Here is a 26695-nt window from a genome sequence, read left to right as displayed (position 1 = left end):
AATGTATTCTTCCACGGTCTCCCCTTCATGTTGGAATCTCATTCCGAAGTGGTATCGCCCAAGCACCATGCTTATCTTTGACTCAAAATGTTTGTCTAGTTTCGCTAGCCCTGCGTCAAAATCATTTCCTCCACCTTCCACATCGAGTTTTGCAGTGTCTGGCAGCGTCCCATAGATCCTCTGTCCTTCATAGCCTAGGAAATGCATAAGCATTGATACTTTCCGCTCAGTGGACATCCCATTGCCACATGTTGCCTTCACATAGTGCAAAAAGCCTCTCTTCCAGGGGCCCCACTTAATCCTGGGTGGGCCTGGGGTAGGCATAAACATTCGCGGGCCCGGAACCCCTGATAGAGCCATATCCAATGCAGTGTAAACAAGAGAACTTCACACAAATGAGAGCACCCGAATGCAGTACAGTACGGGGACACAGTACAAAAGCAGAGCACTATTGCGGCCTGACGAGTCACAAAAACATCACTCCTTAGAAAATCACAAGATTACTCCTCATTAGATGCGATGCACAGAGGCACCCCGATCGCCGCTTCAGCCACCGCCTTCCCTTGTGAGCCCTGGGTGGGGAGCGCAGGCGAAAGTGCCTCGAACTTCCGTGCCGTTTCTTGATCGAGTGCGTGATCCTAACGCTTCACCCCCAGAGCGTAGTCACGAGGAGCGCAAGGCCTTCACGTGTCACGTGACTCAGGGGTGGGAGGCTCCTTCCTCGCGGGGCAGAAACTCCTCACGCAACATATCCAATAATCAACCCGAAATCTCCCAGCAGTGACCTCAGGGTGAACAAGGGCGGAACTCGCTCTCGCTGAACGCGAAAAACAGATCAGCAAGATGCGAAGTGTACAGCAATGTTCCTGGTCAGAGAGTTGTTTACACGATGAGGCGTGTGCGAAGTATTGAGACCAGATAATGGCACACATTTCTTTAATGCGCTATTTTAGCATGTTGCAGCGCTCTTGGGCATAAAACATTGAATGTGCGCAATTTACCACCCTCAGGCTAATGGCATTGTGGAGAGGATCAATGGGCGTTTGAAAAGTAAACTATCAAAAATTGTGTTCCGCGTTGAAGAAAAACTGGGTACACTGTTTGACCTTGGCCCTGTTCAGTTTACGCACACAGCCTAGTAAGGACCACCATTTGACACCACATGAAATAGTTACAGGCAGGCGCATGCAAACCCCCATACCCACTGTGAGGAAAGTGTCAGATGCGCATCAAGCAGTGACAGGAGTAGGATAGGAGTTTAGGGAATATTTAACAGCACTAACACATGCTATCAAATATATCTCTCGACAGATTGCCCCACACAGGAGTGAAGGACACACCAGAAGGGACAGAAACTGCAAACATATCTGCCGTAACTGGACCATTATTACCAGGGAGCTGATCTACATGAAACATTTCGTACATCGATGGAACAGTCCCAGGTTTCAAGGTCCATATGAGGTGGTGGTGTGTACGCCTCTCGCCATCCACTTCAAGGAGTTACGATACTGGGTGCATCTCTCCGATGTCCGAAGAGCACCTGTGACAAGGGACATTGCAAAGCTTAATTGACAGATTAAGAACATAATTGATGAAGAAGACGTTTAGTAAAGGATCCATGCCAGGGTGGTGTGCAATGGCACACCCCTGATTTTTCATTTTTTGTTTTTGTTTTTTCATTCTTTATTGTTCTTTTATTTTGTATCTCTTTTATATGTTTTGATTTTTAAATTTCTGAAGGTCTAGAACCTGGTCGGCCCCGTTAGGAAAAGGGTCTCTTTCTTTCTCTTTCTCTCTCTTCCTCTCTCTCTCTCTCTCTCTCTTTCTCTCTCTATCTCTCTATCTCTCTCCCTCTCTCCCCCCCTTTCTCTCCCTCTCTCTCTCCTTTTCTCTCTCTCTCTCTTCCTCTCTTTCTTGATAACCTTTTTTCTCTTCTCCAGAGATAAGCAAGGATGCCTGACCTCTCTGTTATTAGGGATAATGTTAAAATGAATGTAATTTGGTCTAGGAATTATGCATTATACTTTTTTGGTATTATATTGTTTTGTATGATACTGATCGTGGTTGTCAGGGTGTATGAATGTATGTCTGTTATATGGAGTGGCCGTATAAAGTGGGGATGGACAGTCGTATATAAAAGAAAATAATGCTAGTAGGAACATGTCTATGATAAAAAAGAATTAAATAATGTCTCACTTTTTGCCAGCCACCCCTGCAGGTTGTCTTAGACGAATAAAACAGGAAGTATGAATGACGTATGATTTATATAAGGGGTTGGGCTTTGATGCCATTTCTAACATTCAGCATTCAGAGTCAGCTAATAGCTGGTACTCCGATATGCGTATTGCAGGAAGGAATGTGATCAATGAAATCTGTTACGTGTGTGCACTTATCCTGCATGCGTCAGGGGCTCCTAAGGTTTTAGTTCCACATCCAGTCCCAATTATAGAGGACAATGCCTGGTACATCTTGCACTAGGTAGGATAAAGGACACATTCCAGGCACACAACGTGCAGTTGAGGAGCATTGCTCTAGATCCAGTGCTATGCAATGGCAGTAGGAAATACAGCAAGTGTCTACAAGCACCATAGTTTTCCTTGGGAGGTCACTCACATGTCAACAACAAATGTCAGGGCACCACAGTGACGTGCCCGGCAGATGGACTGATCGAGTACAGCAAAGAAATAATAGCCCAAGTAGAGACTATGGGCCTCATTACACGGATGGCGGAGAACCATGGCGCTATTAGCGCCATGGTTCATGCCGGTAAAATACCGGCACTGCCTTGGTGGAAAGGGGAATCACCACCCCATTCCAAGGTTGGCGGGGCGGTAATTCCCCCTTCCACCATTGCCCTTCCCCATTCCCATTTTTGCCCCATAGGGCATAATGGGAATGGGGAAGGCGCGAATTACGGTACCGCAAATTGCGGTACCGTAATTAGCTCTCTGGGTCCCTTTGCGGGTTGGTTTTTAACGCCTGCAAAAAGCAGGCGTTAAATCCCCCAACCCGCAAAGGGACCTCGTAGTAAAGCGGTAAGGATTTACCGGTACCGGTATTTTACCGGTACCGGTAAATCCTTACCGCCATCCGTGTAATGAGGCCCTATGTGTGCACAAATATGGTCACAATACATCACAAGGCTGACATGGATTGCAACGATGGAGAAGCCAGTGCGAATACATAGAGACATGGGGCGTCATTATGACTCTGGCGGCAGCCGTGGCGGTAAATACAGGCACCGCTGCTGCCGGAGTCATTATTTTTCCAGCCCCAGCGGTCCCTACGGCATGGCACCAGAAAAAGAAAATCCCCATTCCAATTTGAGTCCCATTGGACTCAATAGGAATGGGGAGGAAGGATGCACCGGCACTGTGAACAACAGTGCAGGTGCATCTGTCAAGGTCTGCGAGCGGGTGCAGTTCCGCACGCCTGGTTAGACCTGGCGGGCTGAAAGGCACTTGCTCGCAGAACTCGTAGTTTGCCGGTCCGGAAACAATGGTACTGGCAATATTACCGGTACCGTTGTTTCTGGACCGGCAAACTTGTAGTGAGGCCCATGGACTATGAACATTGTTTTAGCAATGTAGGAACAGTTCCTGTTGGCACAAACACACAGTGCAAACACACTCTTGTGATCCCTGATATGACAAAAGGTACAGCAGCGGTGATGGATTACTACTGAGTTTGTAGCCGACAAGCCCACTTGCACCTCCCATCATTCTGGGGGGGCAAGTGTTCAATGGCCACCCTTCACTCAGTACTACTAGTAATTCCGCAAGAACACCTGAAAGGAAAACAAATGCCTGTCAAGGTGCCAACAGCTACCCTATCACCTAAAGAAGCAGAAAGATACTTGCAGATCACACAAAAATTCTGTATGCTGCAGAAAAAGAACAATTTCAACAGCTGAGAAGAAAGAAGAGGTCGAACTATGTCTAAAGGCTCTTCTGCATTGCTCAGAGGAATACAAGTATCGACTTTTTAGCTCAACAGAGACTTTCTTTTCATCTTTTCTGGCTCCTGGAGTACAAGCAGCTGCTAACGCCAAGTGGGTGGAGATCATATGATGGGAGCTAGTCCAGCTGTAGAGCATCTTGCATTGAGACTCACGACGATGCAAAACTGCTACATTCTAGATCTGTTAACAGCCATAGAAGAAGGAGTGTGTAAAAAGTTGGGAAGCAGCTGCTGCACTTTTGTACCCCCAGAGGATGCTGAGAATGGGTCACTATCCCACATCATCGAGGCGGTGCACAATCTAGGTGTTCAAATGAAGAAAGATGGTGGAGTTCAGAACACGGATGGCTATTGCTTGCCTTTGCTTGGGTCCCGTCATGGCTGGGGGCAGCAGTAAAAATACTGGTGCCTATTATTGTATTCTTCTTAGTTCTCTTCTGCACGTGCCATTTGGGTCTCCGATGTTGTGTCAATGTAGTACTTAGTAGTGCAAAGATGATGGTATCAACTGAGGTTTCTAAAACACCTTGCCATACAATAAACAGCAAAACTCAAACTGATATATTTGGGGTTGTAGATATGTCGGGTGTGAATAAATTAATTACTGTTGAAGTAACGAAAGGGGGGAATGTTGGGAAGGAACCGCGGTCCTCCCGCACCCCCAAGTGCTTTAGAATTAGGCAAGGCCATTTTAGGCACTATAATGGACTAGAGGGAGGAGGAGCAGTGGGAAGGCTCTCTCATGCAAATATAATCACATACACAGACATGGGCAGGCACTGAAGAAGCCAGTTATTGTTTAAATATAAAGCACAATTAACTATTAGCTAGATAGATTTGTAATGTCAGATCCTTAGCATTGTAAAATCTTAGTGCGGTATATGAGTCAAACTCCCCCCTCCTTGACAGAAGGAAGGTGGCCTGTGAGATTCTAGAAATTGACTACAGGCGCTTCCACAGTGTTAGTCACTAAGGTGAGCACTGGCAGCAGACAAACTGACTCACCAGCTGTCTACTGTCCGTCGAGGGTCCATGCAGGCTATAAATAGGAATTACATGTTCTGTGCAACAAAATGCAGAATGGGACAAATTATAAAAATAAAGTGTGAATGAGACTACAGGGCCCACATACCATTAGCAGGAGGAGTGAAATATGGAGACTCAAGGTTTGTAAAAGTGTGCAGAGCTGCAGTGTGTTTTTGCATAAAGTAGCAAAATGTAGAACAGCATGCTCTGACAAAAACCGCTGACACTGAAGAAAAGAAGGCTTTGGAGCATCCCTGGTATGGAAGGAGGGTGGATTTGGATGAAGCCATGGTCCATATCCAGTGAGTCCACCATGGCAAGACAGGACTATATAAACCCCTGCCTGGCATCACTTGGGCAGGAAGGAACAGATGAGGGACAGGAGAAGACCGTTCAGGCAGCAGAGTTCTTTGCAACCATGCTCCTTTTGTAAGATTAAACTTGTTATCATTACAAGATCAGCTTTTTGCCTTATTTCTCTAGAGGGGTGTATTTATTCTGGTGTGAGCATAATTAGGGACACCCTTACAATTGCCAATTCTGTTGTTGCATGCCTCCTCTACTTCTACATGCTCTAGCCACATGTCTTATTTTTCCACAATTCCAACATGCTAAGGGCTGTCCTCCATTTGATCCTCCCCTTCCATGAAGGTTTTGAAATCCTCCTTGTACTCCTCGAGGCCCATTCCCTCTGCCTCTTGACATATAATTATACCCATTCTGATCTTGGGCATTGACAATATTATTTAGCTGCGGGACCTGCATTACTTGCCCCGTGCTTCCCTCATTACTTCTCAGCACTGTTCCCTTTATGGAAAACTTTTATAATTTCTTCTGCATGAGCGTTGCCTCTCCTTGCTTTCTACCCTCTGCTTTCTTCTGGTCTTTTTCTTTTAGCATTCTGCAATTGTATCTCTGGCCATGGTTTTGCTTCCACTCCCACTTGTTTCTTTAACTGCTTCTGTACTGGGTCTGGCAGTCCTTGACATAATATGTGGTCAAAGAATGCTACCATTTTATCCCAGGGTTCGTGCGTCCCTGCACTCCATCTATCCTGAATATCCTGAATAAAAGCAATTGGGTCTTCATCCTCCCTCATTTTCCTAGTCATTATTTCCCCAATATCCGATGTATCTGGATATTGTACTCTAATCGCTCGCCATATGTCTGCTCTATAATTATTAATAGCGCCCGATCGTGCACAGTGTTTTGCAGTTACTTTTTAATACCCTATTCTTTTCCAAATGTTATCAGGTCTCTACATAGGATAGCTGATAATAGGCCTTTTATGCTGCCTATAGCTAAAGTCACTCCTGACGGCCTTTTCTCTTATTCCTTAATACATTTTCCCACACCGGAAGTCAAACGGAGCAGTGTGCATTTTAAATTTTCCTTACCCAACTGTGACCACGGTATATATTGTGGTCGACCCCCTCCTTTCTCTAATAATGGAAATTGTGAAAACCGTCATCCTTGGTCATACCTACCCACACTCCTTGTTCTACAGGCAGCATTATCATTGCCTGCGTGTTTTCTCCCTGGCAAGGCCCTTAACCTGCTCACATAGAGCGGTGATGCATCCTCTGTACAGTGCGATCGTACTTGTGGTTGTTCAGTACATGGGCCCTCATTACGGCTTTGGCGGTAGCCATGCCGCTATTGGCGGCATGGCTGCCACCAAAACTGGGTCCGGGTTCCCTGAATGGGGAATTACCGTGCCATTCTGAGGTTGGAGGGCCCGGTAATTCCCCCTACAGGGAACCCGGGCCCGGACCTTCTCCATTCCCATTTGAGCCCCCATAGGGCTCAATGGGAATGGGTGCAGGGAGCTAACAACGGGCCGATTACGACCGGCCCGTTGTTCGCTCCCTGGTCCCCTCGTGGGACCCGGTAATGACGCCTAGTTTAACCAGGCATCCTTACCGGGTCCCACGAGGGAACCTCGTAATTTTGCAGAATGGGTTTAATGGGTCCGCCTCCATTAGCGGAGCCCATTAACCCATTCTGCAAATCTTGTAATGAGGCCCATGGTCTTGGTTCTGTTCATTTTAGAGGGTCCTCTACATCTAACAATTTTACCCCTTTGTGTATACTTGATTCCCTTGAAAATCCATATGCACCTTCTTTTTGCGTTCTCGCATTTTGTTTCTTTTCTTCGTCTGACATTATTACTCCCCAACTCGTATGGCTATAGTCCTCTTAGGCGTCATCAATATCTAACCTATGTAAAGATAATGTTCTATGATCGTCTGCTCTGACGTCATCTAAGCTTCCTCCTATTTCTCTAAAGGAAGCTGCTTGTTCACCCTCTTGACTTCTATGTCCTTCCTTAACCCTCATTTGTCTATATAATTTCCCCATCCTTGTTCCTATGGTCTCTGTGTCTTCTTCTCTCCATGATGGTATGTCTAATAATCCTTGCAACCTTCCACGGGACGGTTCTGACCCTCTCTCTTCTTTGTTCCGCTCTTGCATTTCTATGGGTATCATGCTTCTACGGCATAAATATTTAATCTCATCATCTTTAAATCCCCTACTTCTGTTCATTTCTTCCTCCCTTAATCCCTCTGTTTTGCACCTTCTCTGCAACCTAAATACTTTCAATCTTTGGGCTTCTACTTCTTCTCGTTTCTCTTCTTCTAGCCTCTCTTTTTCCCTTATTGCCTCATACTTTCTTCGTTCTTCCCTTGGCTTTCATTCCTTGTCTCTTTCTTGTTTATGTAGCCTCTCTTCTTCCTTCTCTTTCACTTTCTTATCTTGCTGTTCCCTTTCCTCTCTTTCTCAAACTCCATCAATTCCTTTATCATCCAGTTTGAGCAATATTCGCCCTACCATCCATTAATTCTGTACTATTGTCATACCTTTAGCTATATCCTTTATTCCTTTTTGTTTCTCTACCTCTTCCTCTATCTCTATCTTTTTATTCTGTCTATCCGTTTTCTCACCATGCTATGTACTTTCATTGCGTGTCTGTATATATTTGTGTTCTCTACTTTCAATCTCTTCCTCAGTCTCATCACTAGTATAGGCAGAGGGTTCGTACGGTGTATTAACATACCCCGCTGCTGCTTTCAGTTCCTTTAAAGGGTAAAATCCCTTTTCTTTATCCTCTATGTCTTCTTTCTCGGGAGGGAAAAGAGGAACTGAAGGCGTTACTTCCTCCCCTTTATGCTGACTAAGCATCCACTCTCTATAGATTGGGTTTTCTTTCTCATTCTGGTACATTTTCCAGAGCTCTAATACCGCCAATCTTTTCTCTAGCTACTTTCCTTTATATGTCACATGTAAATATGTCGCCTGATTACGTAATACCGTATTTGACAACGAACCTCCCGGATGCCAGGGCATAAATGTCTTATTGGTCATGCCCTTAATCCATTCCGAATAATACTGCCTAATTTTGGTTGTATATCTTGGCAATGTTCTGCATAAATGTGTGAGAGGAGTCAATTCAGCCAGACAATACGTACCCAATTTTTTCCTCTTCCTTCCAAGTTTATTAAATATATAATTTTTATATGTTTCAGCAGGCACCATCAATCACCGCTCATTATCCAGAAAATCAGAATATTTTCCCTACCATTATTGATTATTTAAAAAAAAAATCTATTGACACTGTTTTTCTTGCTCCTTTGATTGCACTTTCCGTTAATTATTTTTACATCGTTCTTTGTTTTTTAGTATCTTCTGTCTTCTTTATTCATATTTTGGTTTAGTCTGTTTCTAGCTATTAGATTGACGTCAATCCTTTGTCCAACAAATGTAAGGAAAAAAAATCGTTTTTTATTTATTTATTTGTGCTATTATTTCTTATTTTTTGTCATTCATTTAAAAACACATTGGGCCTCATTAGGACCCAGGCGGTAAGGGGTTTACGCCAGCGTAAACAGCGCCGACCCTTACCGCCTGAGTACGAGGTCCCTTAGCGCCATGGCGGATTTAACACCTGCTTTTAGCAGGTGTTAAAATCCATGGCGCTAAGGGACCATGGAGTTAATTACGCCACCGTAATTTACGGTGGCGTAATTAACGCCTTCCCCACTCCCATTATGCCCTATGGGGCAAAAATGGGAATGGGGAAGGGTAAATGGGGATTGGGGACTTACCGCCCCGCCAAGGTCGGAATGGGGCGGTAAGTCCGCCAACCACCATGGCGGAATTGCAACCTTAGCGCCATGTACCATGGTGCTAATAGCACCATGGTCCTCCGCCAAGGTCGTAATGAGGGCCATTATCCTTTATACAAACATATTATACCTTTTACATATGTGCACTTTCAATATATATATTTATTTCCCTTACGTATGCCTTCCTTTACTGTCTCAGTAAATGTAACTCTTCTCTTTTTGTTACTCCCTCTGGGAGTTTCACACACGCTCTTCTAATTGGCTCAGCCTTTAGGAATCCTTAATGCTCCAATCTGGAAATATAGCATATGCCCTTTCCGTCTCTCCTGAGCCTGTGAATTTGAGGTATTCTTTTCGCTCTTCCTTTTATAATCCCAAAATCCAGTTACTCTTTATGCTTCTTATATATACACCACAATTACAGTCCCTCCCGCTCTATATTTTTTCAAGCTGCAATGGTCTACTTACATCCGTGTCTCAGTTTGAGTCCCTCTGCATCGACTCTCCCTCAGTCGACCAGTTTGTCTTTCATCCTTGGGACACCTGCAGGGACCAGACAGGAATTTCATGAAAGAGGGACCTGAGATTGTCAGGGTAATTCATAGAATCCAGCGCACAAGTAGCGCACGCGGCTGGCGCACAGCGTGCGCCTGCGATAGTCTGCGCCAGGCACGTGCGCTAAAACTGATTTCCGCGCACAGCGTATTCATGGATTTCATGCTCCCAAACCAGCCGTGGCGCAGAGAATCGCAGCGAGCCTGCAGCAGCGCCAGTAACGCCCCCAAGAACGCCCTCGCGCAAGGAAAAGCCATCAAAATCGCTAAATCATCGCTAAGGGCTGCGCTAACCCTGGACCACTTCACAGGGCAGGCAAACAAGGAAAGCAAAGCGGGCAATCTTCAAATCATGAGTACGCGGGAAGTACTACACGCGACTAGGCAGGGAACGTGAATTACAGGGGTACGCGGGAATTATCACACGCGAACAGCCAGGGAACGCGTATTACAGGGGTACGCGTGAAGTAGAACACGCGATAGGCCAGGGAACGTGTATTACAGGGGTACGCGTGAAGTAGAACACGCGATAGGCCAGGGAACGTGTATTACAGGGGTACGCGGGAATCATCACACGCGAACAGCCAGGGTGCGTGTATTACAGGGGTAGCGGGAAGTTCAACACGCGATTGGCCAGGGTACGTGTATTACAGGGGTACGCGTGAAGTAGAACACGCGATAGGCCAGGGAACGTGTATTACAGGGGTACGCGGGAATTATCACACGCGAACAGCCAGGGTGCGTGTATTACAGGGGTAGCGGGAAGTTCAACACGCGATTGGCCAGGGAACGTGTATTACAGGGGTACGCGTGAAGTAGAACACGCGATAGGCCAGGGAACGTGTATCACAGGGGTACGCGGGAATTATCACACGCGAACAGCCAGGGTGCGTGTATTACAGGGGTAGCGGGAAGTTCAACACGCGATTGGCCAGGGTACGTGTATCACAGGGGTGCGTGGGAATTATCACACGCGAATAGGCTGGGTGGGCCCTCACAGGTGTACCCTGTACACCCTCCACGGCCCCTGCAGGCAGCCCACAAAACAGGGGACTACCCTGCACACCTGATCATGTCCCCCTGCACCCCCATCCACCAGGGGCACCCTCCACCAGGCCCCCACCCATGTCTCCCACCACCCCCACCCCCCAGCAGTGCAGGGGCACCTGCCATCAGGCCCCCACCCATGTCTCCCACCACCCCCACCCCCCATCCACCAGGGGCACCCTCCACCAGGCCCCCACCCATGTCTCCCGGCACCCCCACCCACCAGCACTGTGGGGCACGGGGCCAGCAGGCAGTCAGGCAGCAGCAGATGGCAGGTGGGAGCGTGCTCAGGGCTCTGGGGGACTGTAATTTGGCCTCCTGGCCAGGAGCGTGGTCTTTCGTGTTTGAACGCGTGGACAGCCTGATAGGGAGTGATTTTGCACGTGAAAACCCCACACTCAGCGAATCGCGCGAAAACCCGTCACCAGCATATGTGCGTCTATAGTTACCTGCACGTGCAGTGTCAAAGCGTGTGATTGGTGAAAATGGATCTACACGCAGGAGTGACAAAGCGTGTGATTGGTGAAAATGGATCTACACGCAGGAGTGACAAAGCGTGTGATTGGTGAAAAGTGAGCTACACGCAGGAGTGTCAAAGCGTGTGATTGGTGAAAAAGGATCCACACGCAGAAGTGACAAAGCGTGTGATTGGTGAACATGGGCCAAGCACGTACACGCCGTAAGTGACGCTGTACGTGTGGGCCTGTATATAAGGTAGTGTTGAACACCATTTCCTTGTACGTGCTTTTCGTGGAGAGCGAGTGGGTGAATTCTGTACTTCTTGTCGTTTCACACGCGATTTACTTCACGGCGTTTCCAGTTCGTACTCCCTGTTACCTCTGACAGCTTTTTCTCTTTTTCCTCTTGTACTGGTTTACCTGGGCCTGTTCCCTCAAACAGTGTCCCCTTCTACTGTTGTCCTGTCTCCTCAGACAGCGTACACATCTTCTTTTGGCGGGGGTGTTGCCAACCAAACGCGCTCATTTTTCACGCTCTTTTACCTGGCAGACGGTGAGTCACGCACGTATCTAACTTCTGTGCTTGCCCCGTGTGTAGCCTACCCCTTCAGAGGTCATTCTAGGCTGCGTGTGACACGCATACGTTCATTGTGTTACTGGATGCCACAGCGTAGTGCAGGGTTTTCCATCAGCACACGTGGTCTAGGAGGGGTATTGTGCACGTTCCTTAACTTTTCTGGGGTGCCTGTGCGTTGCGTGACCCGTCATCTTTCCCCAGGGGTGTCATATAGCCTTGCCACTGCACTAGGGTACGAATACCATCTGGTACCCAACCCCTTTGACACCCAATTGCCCAGGACAATTGTGCACACCGACTCCCATACGCACAATAACATCAGTGCCATGGTTGGGAGGCGTGCAAGCCGTAAGGGTGGCAAAGGTGGCCGAGCCACACGTGGTGGCCGTGGAGGATCCACTAGGGGACGTGGTTGTGACTTGCAGGGTGCCCCTGTCCCCCCCAGTCTGGAGGACCAGTCAGGGACACCCATGCCCCCCCCCCCCAGTTGAGGGTCATGTGGCTGATACCAACCCTGATCAGCCCTTGTTGGACCAGCCCATTGTGGCAGCAGACCTGTCCGAGGGTGATCCCATCGCTGCCATCCAGGTCAGCAGGTCCACTGCACGTGCACCGGTGCACATTGGTGTCATCAGGGCACGCGCATCTATGCCAGATAGGTCATCTGCTGGCCCCCGTAGCCAGGGTGTGGCTCCATCCACCCCACCTCTCATACACCCTGCCAAGACTGTGTCGGTCCTAGTTCATGCACCTCAGATCAGGCCTGACCCCATCCCACTACCCCCAATGCCTGCACCTACTCCCATGCTGAGTGTGCAATCCCACACACCCAGTACTGAGTCCACCACGGCTCCTGCCCCTAGTGTCCACAGCGGCGTAGGACACTCTGGATCCCCACCCCCTTCCAAGCGCAAGAGGAAGAGTGCACGTCCGGCACAGGCTGATTCCCCAGGCACGGCTGCACAGTCCGGCCCATCAAGGAAGCCAAGCTTCACAGACGCCGAACTGAATGCACTTGTTCAGTATGTGTCAGATCATGATAGGGAAATGGTCATCGTTGCAGGGTCCAAGACCACACATGCCAGACGCCAGGCACACTGGCAGACCATTGCTGACAGAATAAGTGCCCTTGGAGTAGTGAGGCGCACAGCTAGTGATTGCCAGAAGCGCTGGAATGACCTTAAGCGCAGGGCAAAGGATAAACTGGCCTCAAGTCATGCCGCAACCTTGGTGACTGGAGGTGGGTCCCCAGCACAGGAAATAGAACTCACACCACACGAGTCCGTAGCTGGATCCTACGTCACCGAGGGACAACTCCAAGGTGTGGGAGATCTCCCTGATTACGAGGCATCATCCGGTGAGTGCACATGCATGTGTGTATTATCCATGTGCATGGTGTGTGTGTGAAGCATTCATGTTGGGTGCCTGTCAAGGGGGTGTGTGGCAGAGTAGATAGTGGCACCCATGTGCCTCATCCAGTATGTTCAGTGCAACACCATCTGCCCACAGCACTATCCCAACTGGCAACAGTGCACATATGGCCCTACACCATGGAAGTTGCCCTTGAATTGTCATTTTGTCACTACATTGTTGCTCATACTCCCCTGTCTATTCATCTGATGTCTTACATACCATTCCTATACTTTCCCCCAGCCAATCAAGTTTCATCTTCACATGCCTGACATGCAATGATACCACATGCTAATGCGTCCTCTGTATATAAATGCCAACCAACATGCTGTCATACTGTGGATGTTGCCTTGACATCCACCTCCTACCTGTGTGCTTTGGTACCGTCTGGTTTCGAGCCCCATTCCCTCACACTCCATGCTGCTCTTCATGGTCTATCTTCCCTGACTTCTACAGTTCAGACCATCGTGCCCTACTCACGACACCTGCTTGCTAACAGTCAAATGAGGGCACCCTGCCCTCCAATGCGACCCACCCTATTGCTGACAAGTGCATCTGAGCCTACTCAAAGCCAACTCTCACTGACATCTGCTCATACATGCCTTTGCCTGTCCCATAGACCCTTCACATGGTCCCTGTCCTCTCTCCTTGCTCCTCTTCCACCATCAATGGTGGGACCCGTTGGGGTGTACTCCTGGCCTCCTTCCAATCCTCAGAGGCCACAATTGATGTGCATGGTAATGGGAGCATCTCAGTCCAAGGCCCTTAGGCCAACCTCATTCTCCTTGAGAAATGCTAGCCACATCTCATCAACTTCCTTTCCTCTCCTGCTGTCCCCCCTCCTCTCTCCTCATCAATCCTGCACTGCCTCCCTGCACCCTCCCATGATCCTTCTCCGCCTCCCACTCCAACTCCTACACATGCTGCACCTCTGATCTCTAGCACTCCCCGTAAGTCCTCCAAGGCTGTCAACCTCCTCCACAATTACACTCCTTTCACTGCGGCTGCATCAGGCATTCCTCCGATATCTGTCACTTACATGAGGTAATGCACCTTGACATTCTTGGTCTCATGGAAACATGTCTGACGGCCAGCTCTGTCTGCATCCTTCACACACTCCTACCTGATGTTCAGGAGACCCTCTCCTTGGCCCGCCACTACTGTGCAGGGGGGGTGTGCCCTTGGCTTCCCTGAGGGTATTCCTGCCACTGTCACTCCTACTTAGACCTACTCCACTCTGGAATGGCTTGTGTGACGTCTCTCTCTACCACACCTTGACATTCACAAACTGTGCGTACTGTGTCTGGGAAAACTGGTCAAATGTACTAATTCCTTTCTGAGTGTCCTCACCTCTCCTCCTCACTCATGTCCCCAGACACAGAAATCCTCTTCCTTGTTGCTGTACGCATCCACCTGCATGATTGTTGACCCCCCCACGTGACCTTTCTGTGACCTCAGCAACTCCCTCTCACCCTCTAGACTCCCGTCTGTCCCTACTCATTCTGCAGGGCACACTCTTGATGCTCTGATCTCATCTGACTTTCCCCTCTCCGTCCATCTCTGCACTCCTCTCTCCTGGAGTGATCACATTCTCCTCTCCTCCCAGCTCACCCTCACCACACCACAGGCAAAGCCACCCTCACCACTGTCACACACCTTCTTGGTATTCCAACCCATGAAGTGTGTGTCAGTCGAGGCTCATGCTGCCAAAATCTCCCCCCCATCCAGCTCCCCCTTAGGCTCACTCCCATCCTGACAGGGCCCACTCCATGCTCCACTCTATGTCAGGTACACTGGATGTCTTTGCCACGGTCATGACCACCTGTCTGAAGCCCCATGCCAATGCAGAGTCCTGGCATGACTCGGATCTTGTAAACCCAGACCACAGGTGCCGGGTGGCAGAGAGGGAATGTCCTGCATCATGCTCATCCTCTGGCAAACTGGCCTGCCACATGCTCCAAAGGCAATAGCGCCTCACCCTTTTCACCAAGATGAGATCCCCAATCCAAGGGCACATATCTGCGGCATGTGACAACTCTGCAGGACACATAGAAATCTGCAAGGACCTTGCCGAGCCAGATGCAGTGTGTACCTCCCCTGTCCCCTCCGAGCCCACAGCACTGCATGATTGTCTCTGTACCCCTATAGGCCACCCCCCCCAGCACTTGTCTGCGCCTAACACCATCTGCCCTTGACGTTAAGTCCTACTTACCTTGTACAGCACTTCCAGCCGCCACTTCCCCTTGCACTTCATTGTGCCACCCACCCCTGCACTTGCGTGACATGAATGACACCAGCACCAGTAGGATTGTTGACTGGCATCCCCTACTGCCCCACCACCCCTCAGTGCTCCGCTGTACCTTCATACATTTCTGGACCGGTGCTTCACGAATGCTATATGATTCCTTTACAGGTGATGGGGAGGTGGAATCTCATTGTTTACTGCATTTAGTTGATGTAGACAAGGCACTGTGCATCGTGGCCAATTTGGACTAGCAGATCCATGTACAACATGTCAACTTATTGATGTGATGATGCAATGTCAGGACCAGAGTGGTAGAAATCCTAAAAAGTTGCCCTCCTCTCCCTCTTCACTTGGTGGCTATGTCACATGCCATGTGTGTGATGGCATGTGCCTTTGACATGGCAATCACCGGGCCAATGTGTGATGGCAGTGCTAGGCAGCATGGTGAGCAGGCGTTGCTCTCCAATCTGTACATTGTATGCCCTGAGCCTCCCCTACAGACCCAGTGATGGTGAATGCATAGGAGGTCTCCCAGTCATGTGGGACATGTGTCGTAGAACTACTGCCTCTGTTGTTCATCAGCCCTTGTTGCATGCCATGGTGCTAATGCCTGTTTCCATTTTTCTCTTTCATGTCTTTGCAGGGGACGAAGCACTTGTTGATGCTGGGGATGTGGTGGTTGAGCCGTCCCAGGAGGGCAACCCGGGCCGACCTTCCACAAGTGAGGGACGTGGTGTGTTTGTGGGTGAAAACCCACAAGTGCTGCAGGTCGTGCTGTCGAGGGGTGTCTCTGGGGGTTCCTCCCCCGAGCAGTATTCAGGTGTAGACTCGGAGGATGACACCTATGTGCAGTCGCAGGTGAGTGTTCTTGGGAGAGAATCTCCTCTGTCCGACCCACCTGCAGCCGGGCCATTGCCCTCAATGGGGATGTCAGTGTCGGCAGCTCAGCCTCCGGTGGTTACGGATGCAGGGCCACACCACACAATCTCTGATCCTGTTCCTGGGGCTGCAGATCAGAGAGGGAATGCAGTCCTGCAGCCTGAGGCCTTGCCGGCACAGCAAGGCGCAGTCCGCCTTGCCCCAGGCAGGTGTGGTGCCCGTCAACGTGGTGGCCGTATGCCACCTGGCAATACCGCTTGGGAGCAATCCATCTACGGTATGGCCAACCAACAGGCAGCATCATCCGAGATGATTGCACAGGCCATGGATAGGGTGGCCACTTCCATTGTCCCCCCAGAAAGGCTGATGGAGCGACTGGAGCAGGCTACAGAGTCCATCTGCCAGGCACACAGGGAGGATATGTTGGCGTCCAACAAGGACAGGCGGGCGGCACTGGCGACTCTGCGGGAATCACTTTCCATGGAGTCCCAGCGCCACAGGGAAGGCCTGAGGGAAGAATTCCATCACCTCAGGTCGACCCTGTTAGAGCTTGAGGCTTCATCCCATAGAAGGACAGAGGAGCAGCTCGAGCGTCTGACACGGACGCTCTCGGCCGAGATGCAGGCAACTCGTGCGGAGGTCAGGTCATCCCGGGAGTTACTGCATGGGGACCTCCGCATGATTATAACCCAGAACCAGAACTACCAGACCCGCCTGCTTGCAGCCATGGAGGAGCAAACTCGTGCTTTGCGTGGGCTGCCTCCCATTGTCACACCATCTTCTGAGGCAGCTCCCCCACCTCCTGAGTCAGCTGCAGGGTCTGGCCAGAGCGATAGCGACTCATCTCCCACAACAGAGTAGCCGTGTGGGCCACGAGCCTATGGGGTGTTTTAGTTTCCCATGATCCACACAGGTGGATTGTGGCGTGCATCCTGTCCTCGGACCTCATAGGTGCCCCCCCCCCCCCCCCGCCGGCCCTTTCATGGCCATTTTTTCTCAATTTTCTTTTTTCTTTTCCAAGAGTGTTGCCTTGTGTGGGTACCTGGGCATACACTGTATTGTGGCTGGGCACATGCAGGCTTGTCCTGAGTTTGGTTTAGATGCTTGGGTAGCAGACATCCACACCCCTCCTGCTTCCGTTTCCATGGGCTTGCAAAGGGTGTGCCCAAGTGACAGCAAATTACACGGTGACATTGGACTCCCATGAGCTGTTGGCCAGTCCATAGTCAATACTGTGTAGACATTCATAGTGTACATTGTTGTTGCACCTAACTATGCATGATGGTTTGATATGTGCCTCTACTTACATATGTTGCTCATGTTTTGCAGGTATTTCACACAGTTCTTCACACGGGCATACTCTCTGGAGTCAGACTACATGTCGGTAGATGTGCACTGACACTTTTGCGTGGCGCCATCACTGTACATCTGGACGGTGAGGACATACCAGCAGAATCAGGTAATGAGACTACCATTGATTACATGCATTGTGTCTTGTTTGGGTGGGCTTCAGGGTGGGTTGGTGTGTAATTTGATTGAAATTACTCTTACACAGGTGTGTAGTAGTGGCTCCAGCGCGGTTAGCTGTTCAAGTGCGGCTATGTTCCATTTGGGGCACTGCTATTTGTGACACCGGTGTCATGTTGTGATGGCCAGTTTGTTGGCTCTCACATACCATGACATGGTGTCCTCAGTGGCGGGACTGTGAAGGGAATGGGTGACATGGCAATGTTGTCATGTAGTGAATCGCCTGTGGCAATGCATATTTGATTGATGGAGTTGTGTCTTCTCGTTGTGATGCATTGCTGGTGTATGTGTAGGTAGGGGTGCACACATAGTGACACTTCCATGTTAACAATCTCAGGCTGATGTGTATCTGACAGTTTATTGTCAAGTAATTTTGTGACATTGTCAGGTAGTGTCATCATTGATTGTCAGATGGTATGTGCCAGAGCAGTGTGCACTAGCCAGCACTGTGATTCCTAGGTGAAGAAGTTGGCCACCAGTTGCGTACGGGCTGCCACCCCCCGTGCCCTTTCCCCTCCCATGCGCAGCGGGCGTGCATGTGGTTGTGGATGTGGGGGCACCACCATGTCCACGGGCAGGCCCCGGCGTGTTGCAACGTTGTGCAGGACACATGCTGCCACTATGATCCTGCACACTATTCGGGGAGCATATAACAGCTGCCCGCCAGAACGGTCAAGGGAGCGAAAGCGTGACTTCAGCACTCCGAATGTGCGCTCCACTATGCCCCGTGTTGCAATGTGGGCTGTGTTGTACCTTACCTCGGGTGGCGTGGTGGGGTTCCGGATTGGGGTCATCATGTGGGGGCTGATAGGGTAGGCACTGTCCCCTGCGGAGGTGGTGATGGGTATCATTAGTGGTGTTGTGTCATGACCCAGTATCTGACATGCATGCATGTGCAGTGGCATTCATGCTCACCAAGCAGCCATGTATCTCCATGCTGGCCAGCCTCCAGGTCCCGGCATAGTGTAGACATTCTGTGGATGAAGCTGTCGTGGGTGGACCCGGGATAGTTGGCATATACTGATGTGATTATTCCCTTGGCATTGCATACAACTTGCACGTTGATGGAATGCCAGTGCTTGCGGTTTCTATAGATGTGCTCTGTTGCCCTGGGTGGACGTAGAGCCACATGTGTGCAGTCAATTGCACCAAGCACTTTGGGGAATTGAGCCACACCATAGAATTCCTGGATGCACGTCCGCCTTTCTGCATGAGTCCTGGGGAGATATATGTGCCTGCGGACTGATGGCCGTGCAGTGATGATGTTCAAGACCTGGTGTAGGCAGCGTGACTGCGTGGCCTGTGACACACCACCCACTATGGCACTTGTCCGCTGAAAGGATCCAGTGGCCAAGAAGTGCAGTACATTCAGGACCTTCTGCAGGGGGCTGAGTGCTTGGGAGCACAGGGTGGGTGATGTGAGGTCATCCTCCCACTCACTGACCAGGTCCAGTATGATGTGTGCTGGAAACCTGTACCTCCCATACACCTGGTCATCAGGCATCCCGAATAGGCTGGTTCTGGGTGTGAATATTCTGGCCCTGACTCTCCTCCTACTCCTCCTTTGGTAGCCCACTGCCACTGCTGCTAGGAACGGTATGTTCATCCTGGCATCTGGCTTGTTTATTGATAAGTGCGCAAATTAATGCCTTGCGCGTGTTCTAGGCGAGCGTGTGACCCTCGCACCCCTGGAATCTAGTTCCCACTCCAATAGCGTGTGGAAATTCCCACGCAGCAGGCATACAGGTGCGCTGACGTACTTGCGTGTGTAAGTGCCCGCGCACCCCTGTAATACACGTACATAGGCCAATGGCGTGTACGCGCACTTTTGGCCAATTACACGCGATGTAATACACGTACATTGGCCAATCGCGTGTACGCGCACTTTTGGCCAATTACACGCGATGTAATACACGTACATTGGCCAATCGCGTGTACGCGCACTTTTGGCCAATTACACGCGATGACACTCTGACGTGCAGTATTTCCACGTGTGCTCCGTCATCACGTGCTGAGTGGGGAACGCCCGTGCGGATCACGTCAGACGCGCTTACGCGGTGAGGGACTCTGGTCCAATAGAATCGCGTATGCGTGCTGATGCACTTACGCGCTAAGGCCCTTTCCTCGGATTTCACGCTGACGTGCAGGAATTTCACGTGCCAAATCACTCCGTATCAAGCTGGCCATCCGAAAACACACAGAACACCACGCTCCTGCCCAGAAGGCCGAGTTACTGCCCCCCCAGTGCCCTGAGCAGCCTCCCACGTGCTATCTGCTGCTGCCTGCCTGCCTGCCTGCCTGCTGCCACCGTGCCCTGCCATTTGGTGCCTGCACATCAGCCATCTGCAGGGGTCCAGTTGCTGTGTCCACCCCTGCTGGAACTGAAGACTCCCAACTGGGATTACATCGCTCCACAGCCCAGCCCCAGGACCCAGTTGCCCACCCACACCTGCCTCTGGGGTTGCCATGTCGGGCACTTCGACATCTGGCACCAGTGGCAACCCCAGGCCAGAGGGGCAGAGGGGCACCAGCTTCACTGCCACCGAAGTTGGTGTCCTGGTGGAGCATGTCCTGGGGCAGTATGATGCCCTCTTTGGATCGTCCCGCGCCAGCAAGGAAGGATGGGAGAGGATCTGGGCCGACTGTGTGGTTGCCATCAACGCGGAGGGGGTGGCAACCCGCAACGTCCAGAAGATCAAGAAGCGCTGGGAGGACTTGAGGTCCAGGACCCTTGTGAAGGCCCGGCGACTCGTGGAGGGGGGCCGGGGCCGCATGAGTTCCATCCAGAAGAGGGTCCTGGAACGCGTACGCCCAGCGCTCCACGCCCAGGTCCTTGAGAGGGAGGCCCGTCTGGAGTTGAGCGGTAAGTGTGCAAGCATTACTGTGTGAGACAGGGCATGTTGCGGTGTGCTGGTTCTATGATACTTGCCTGTATGTGTGCCATGGGCCATGTATGCATGTATGTGTGCAGGGACATCATGGTAATGCATGTGCGACCAGTGATGTGTGACCCACATGGTTGTTGCATGTGTTGAAATGTGGCATGGGGAGCCCTATGCAGATTTAGGACATGAGAGCATGCCAGTCTCTGTACCTGGACATGGATGGGGGTGAAGGATGGGTGCTGATGCCAGGTACATATATGGTAGCCATGTCTGTGTGCCTGACCTGCGTGTCTGTGACTTGTGCATGCCATGGATGCATGACACATGTGTGTGACAATGCACAGATTCTGTGACGCACCCAACTAACCCTTGTTTCGCCTGTGTTCGTTGTGTTTGGGGCCAGATGGATGTGACTGAGGTGAAGTGTGTGCATGTGATATGCATGAGCCATGATGCATGTGAGTCACATATCATTGAATGTTTCAAGAGTCAATTGGACATGCATGGAAATGTGCATGGCATGCACCATGCCTGTTACTGTGTGTGTTTTGCCTGGACTGACCCATGTGTTGTGGAGGGACATGATGGAAGTGTACTTTGACAGGGGTGCTCATCTGCTATTGCTTCCTGTCTAGGGGACCATTTTACAGTAGCCTGATGCTTGTGTCCTTTGTCTCCCTCTACGCAGCGGCTAGTGAAGAAGAGGGCGGAGACGGCGCTGTGGAGCAAGGCGGCGGGGATGCCCCCACGGCTGCAGCGGAAGGGGTGGGTGAGCCCCCACATGGGCCTGCTACGGCGGGAGACGGTGAGGAGCCATCCAGGTTGGTGGTTTGCACAGAGGAGGAGGAGGCCGACACTGGTGCACACATGGGGCCTGGTGGGAGCATCCCTGCTGGTGCAAGTGGTGCAGTCCAGGGCCAGGGGCAGGAGGCAGCACAGGTCACCGTGGAGGTGCCTGTGCATGTCGCTGTCCCTGACCCTGTGAGTGCACCACCATGCACCAGCAGGGATGCCCCGTCCCAGGCCCGTCCGCAGGTAGTGGGGATGTCCATGTCAACTGACTCCCCTCCACCTGCGGCCGTGGGAACCCCTGGCCGCGTGGAGCAGGTCCTGATTGGGGTCGCGATGCGCACGGCTGTGATTCGTGATGACGTGCGTGCTTCCCGGGAGGAGCACGCACGTCATCACGAAGTGCACCGTGCCGACGTGGCCCAATTGGGATCGGCCATGTTCGGGGGGTTCCTGCATGTGTTGGCCAATCTGACGGCCCTCTCCTCCTCTGTGCAGGCTATCCAACGGTCGTTCTCCTTGCCGTCTTCCGGCCCAGATGCCACCATGGCCCCCTGTGGACCTGCCCCGACCAATGCAGCCAGCTCGGTGGGGATCCCATCCCTGCCACAGTTGGGAGTCGGAGGTCCAGCAGGGGTGGACGACACAGCAAGTGGACCCCAGCAGATGGAAGATGTGCCGGCATCATCGGGCAGGGCACGTGCACGACGGCGTCGGTGGTTACCATCAGCCTGGATGCCGTCGTGCTGGCAGAGGCAGTGGCGTCGGAGGCAGCAGCGGGCTCGACGTGGGAGGCATCATGGCTCAGGGCCATCAAGATCAGAGGGGCAGGCATCGGCCGGAGGGCAGGGCAACCCTGGCATGGCGGTGTGTTCCGTGTGGGAGGAGTTTGGCCAGCGGATAGGTGCGGAGCGGCAGCGGGCGGAAGAGGAGCGGCTCGCCATGGCCAGGGCGGAGATCTCCATGCATCGGGCATTGAGGCGGGCTGAGTGCCTCGAGGAGGCTCGCAGGGATTTTGGTGAGCACATGGGGTTGTCCCTGCGAGACCTCGGGGCCAGGACAGAGTCCCGCCTCCAGGACATTGACATGGAGTTCGAGGATGCCCTGGCCAGCATCACCAAGTGAGCCGCAGGACTAGCCCGCTGCCTTTGTATATAGTTTTTTAGTTAGTTAGTGCTAGGTTTCCTTTATTTATTTTTATTATTTTGGACCGCTCGGACAATGGCCACTTTTTTGTACATATTTATTTTATTAGTTAGTATTAGGTTTCATTTGTGCTGTTGGGCTCATGGACCCTGGAACATTCCTGTATATATTGTTATATTTTGGGAGATACATTTTTTAATTTTTTTATTGTTTACACCATGACGTAATGGTTTTTCTTTGATTTCCTACTACATGGTTTTGCTTTGGACAAATTATATTGATTTTTTAATCCTTTGTTTTTTGGTTTATCATTTTTGTTCTCGGACATGGACCTTTTATTTACTTTGCCACATAGTTGTATGTTTTATTGGTTTACTTGATTTGTGTTTTTAATACATTTTTATATTATCTTACACTTGTGTTATTTTCTCTTTGGTTTCTTACATGTCATGATATGGGTTTTGACATTCACTTGCACCCATTGTGTATGTGTGTGTGACAGACATGTGTTCTTTTGCATACTTGCCTTTGGGGTTGTGTCATGTGATTGCATTCACTATGTGGGTGCATGCAATCCTTGCCTGGGTGTTTGTGCTGGGTATGCTGGCCATTACTGCCATGATTGTGTATCGTCAGGACCTGGGGCCAGGGGGACATGGGTGGGGGCCTGCTGGCAGGTTCCCCACAGTGCTGGGGGTGGTGGGAGACATGGGTGGGGGCCTGGTGGAGGGTGTCCCTGGTGGATGGGGGGTGGGGGTGGTGGGAGACATGGGTTGGACATGGGTGGGGGCCTGCTGGCAGGTTCCCCACAGTGCTGGGGGTGGTGGGAGACATGGGTGGGGGCCTGGTGGAGGGTGTCCCTGGTGGATGGGGGGTGGGGGTGGTGGGAGACATGGGTTGGACATGGGTGGGGGCCTGCTGGCAGGTTCCCCACAGTGCTGGGGGTGGGGGTGGTGGGAGACATGGGTTGGACATGGGTGGGGGCCTGCTGGCAGGTTCCCCACAGTGCTGGGGGTGGGGGTGGTGGGAGACATGGGTTGGACATGGGTGGGGGCCTGCTGGCAGGTTCCCCACAGTGCTGGGGGTGGTGGGAGACATGGGTGGGGGCCTGGTGGAGGGTGTCCCTGGTGGATGGGGGGTGGGGGTGGTGGGAGACATGGGTGGGGGCCTGGTGGAGGGTGTCCCTGGTGGATGGGGGGTGGGGGTGGTGGGAGACATGGGTTGGACATGGGTGGGGGCCTGCTGGCAGGTTCCCCACAGTGCTGGGGGTGGGGGTGGTGGGAGACATGGGTTGGACATGGGTGGGGGCCTGCTGGCAGGTTCCCCACAGTGCTGGGGGTGGTGGGAGACATGGGTGGGGGCCTGGTGGAGGGTGTCCCTGGTGGATGGGGGGTGGGGGTGGTGGGAGACATGGGTTGGACATGGGTGGGGGCCTGCTGGCAGGTTCCCCACAGTGCTGGGGGTGGTGGGAGACATGGGTGGGGGCCTGGTGGAGGGTGTCCCTGGTGGATGGGGGGTGGGGGTGGTGGGAGACATGGGTGGGGGCCTGGTGGAGGGTGTCCCTGGTGGATGGGGGGTGGGGGTGGTGGGAGACATGAGCAGGTGTGCAGGGTAGTTCCCTGTGGTGTGTGCTGCCTGCAGGGGCCGTGGAGGGTGTACAGGTAATGCCTGGGAGCACACAGCCATATCGCGTGTGGAACTTCCCGCGCACCCCTGAAATCCACGTACCCGGCCATGTCGCGTGTGGGACTTCCCGCGCACCCCTGAAATCCACGTACCCTGCCATATCGCGTGTGGTACTTCCCGCGCACCCCTGAAATCCACGTACCCTGACGAATCGCGTGTGGAACTTCCCGCGCACCCCTGCAATCCACGTACCCGGCCATATCGCGTGTGGAACTTCCCGCGCACCCCTGAAATCCACGTACACGGCCATATCGCGTGTGGAACTTCCCGCGCACCCCTGAAATCCACGTACCCGGCCATATCGCGTGTGGGACTTCCCGCACACCCCTGAAATCAACGTACCCGGCCATATCGCGTGTGGGACTTCCCGCGCACCCCTGAAATCCACGTACCCTGCCATATCGCGTGTGGTACTTCCCGCGCACCCCTGAAATCCACGTACCCTGACTAATCACGTGTGGAACTTCCCGCGCACCCCTGCAATCCACGTACACGGCCATATCGCGTGTGGAACTTCCCGCGCACCCCTGAAATCCACGTACATGGCCATATCGCGTGTGGAACTTCCCGCGCACCCCTGAAATCCACGTACCCTGCCATATCGCGTGTGGAACTTCCCGCGCACCCCTGCAATCCACGTACCCGGCCATATCGCGTGTGGAACTTCCCGCGCACCCCTGCAATCCACGTACCCGGCCATATCGCGTGTGGAACTTCCCGCGCACCCCTGAAATCCACGTACCCGGCCATATCGCGTGTGGAACTTCCCGCGCACCCCTGAAATCCACGTACCCGGCCATATCGCGTGTGGAACTTCCCGCGCACCCCTGCAATCCACGTACCCTGACTAATCGCGTGTGGAACTTCCCGCGCACCCCTGTAATCCACGTACCCGGCCATATCGCGTGTGCAACTTCCCGCGCACCCCGGTATGCACGCACACGTTTATTTTTTCTCTCAGCGCGTGTCTGTGTTTGTGGGTACCCCTTTGTACGTCATTTGTCCTGGAGGGCCACAGTATTGGACATTGATCATGTCTGTATATAGGTGCTATTTGTTGGCGCACCTTTTAGCGCACATTTCTTGCAGGCGCAGAGACGCTACCGCCTGCTTTCTTGTGGCGGTCGTGTTTGTGCCTGTTTGTGCCTGTGCGCTGCTTTGAGCGTGCGCTTTTTTGCCCTATTCTATTCCATGAATACGTGTTGTATGCGAGCGTGTGGGCGTTCCGCGCACTTGCCTCCTATACTTTCCCCGTGCCGCCCACATTCTTCCCCATTCCGAGTGTTGTGCCCCATTTTATTCCCCATTCCGAGTGTCCCGCCCTGTGTTCCGCCTACTTTAGAGCTGTGCGCTGCGCTCGGAGTGATAGCGCAGTGGCCGTGGCGCACGACGTTGGTTGACCTGTGCGCCGGCCTGCGCCGCGCGCTTTTTCAGCGCACGTCCTCTGCTTTTCTTGCGCACGGACTTCCATGAATCGACGTGCGCTGGTTTCCCTGCGCTTTTCGCTAATTTTCGGCGCAGCGCACGTATTGGCCCCTCTGCGCCGGAATTTTCGGCGCACATTTATTCCATGAATCGGCCTGTGTATGTTGATAACGTGACTCGTTGCGCACCGCTCTCCACAGGAAACTCTGTGATCGTCTAGCCAAAAACAATGAGTGACAATGTTGTGGCTGAATCGGAGGCAGCCCGCAAAGTGGAAACTCTGTGTTTCGAGCTCACTGGAAAGCAAGCTGCTAATTCCTGTGTGCCAAATGTGAATGAGCAGGGCAATTCAGTAATGCTCGGCGGCGTGTTTCTTTGCTGATCCCGCCCCGACCTGTTTTTCGATCGAAATCCCCGAAGCGTGCTCTTAAAAGTAAACTCAATGCAGCAATCTGAGAGGAGAAACTCAATTCAAATCGTAAACAAGCTGCTCCACGATCTGACACAATTAAATTCAGTTCGAAGTAACGGGAAAACCAATAACTATTTATTTAACTTCTCGAATGGCATGAGAGAAAGTTTGAGTGAAAGTGCGAGTGAAAGAGATCACGATCCTAACAACAAAAAACCATCGACCAATAACAATACAAAATGGCACAGTGGTGCTTTAAAACTGAGACGCATAGAAGTTAGCGGCTCACCTAGAATCCATTGTTCTCAAAAAAGAATGAGGCAAACACGCGCATGCATAGAGTCTTCAGAAAGGATGCATGCCTTATGTTTGGAACCAAATGAAACAGAATCAGTGCAAGTTATAAACAGTGCATCACTGGGGGCTCACCTTCTACTGAGTGGGTCTTCATCTGATGATACCAGCATAGAGTCTTCTCTGATGGAGCGTGAGTACCCCAAAATTCGGCGGGTCTTTCATAGAGCCAATGCAAGAAACACTGA

Source organism: Ambystoma mexicanum, chromosome 9 (genome assembly GCF_040938575.1).
Source record: "Ambystoma mexicanum isolate Mex_15411 chromosome 9, UKY_AmexF1_1, whole genome shotgun sequence".
NCBI classification, from domain to species: Eukaryota; Metazoa; Chordata; class Amphibia; order Caudata; family Ambystomatidae; genus Ambystoma; species Ambystoma mexicanum.
This window is presented reverse-complemented; position numbering follows the sequence as displayed.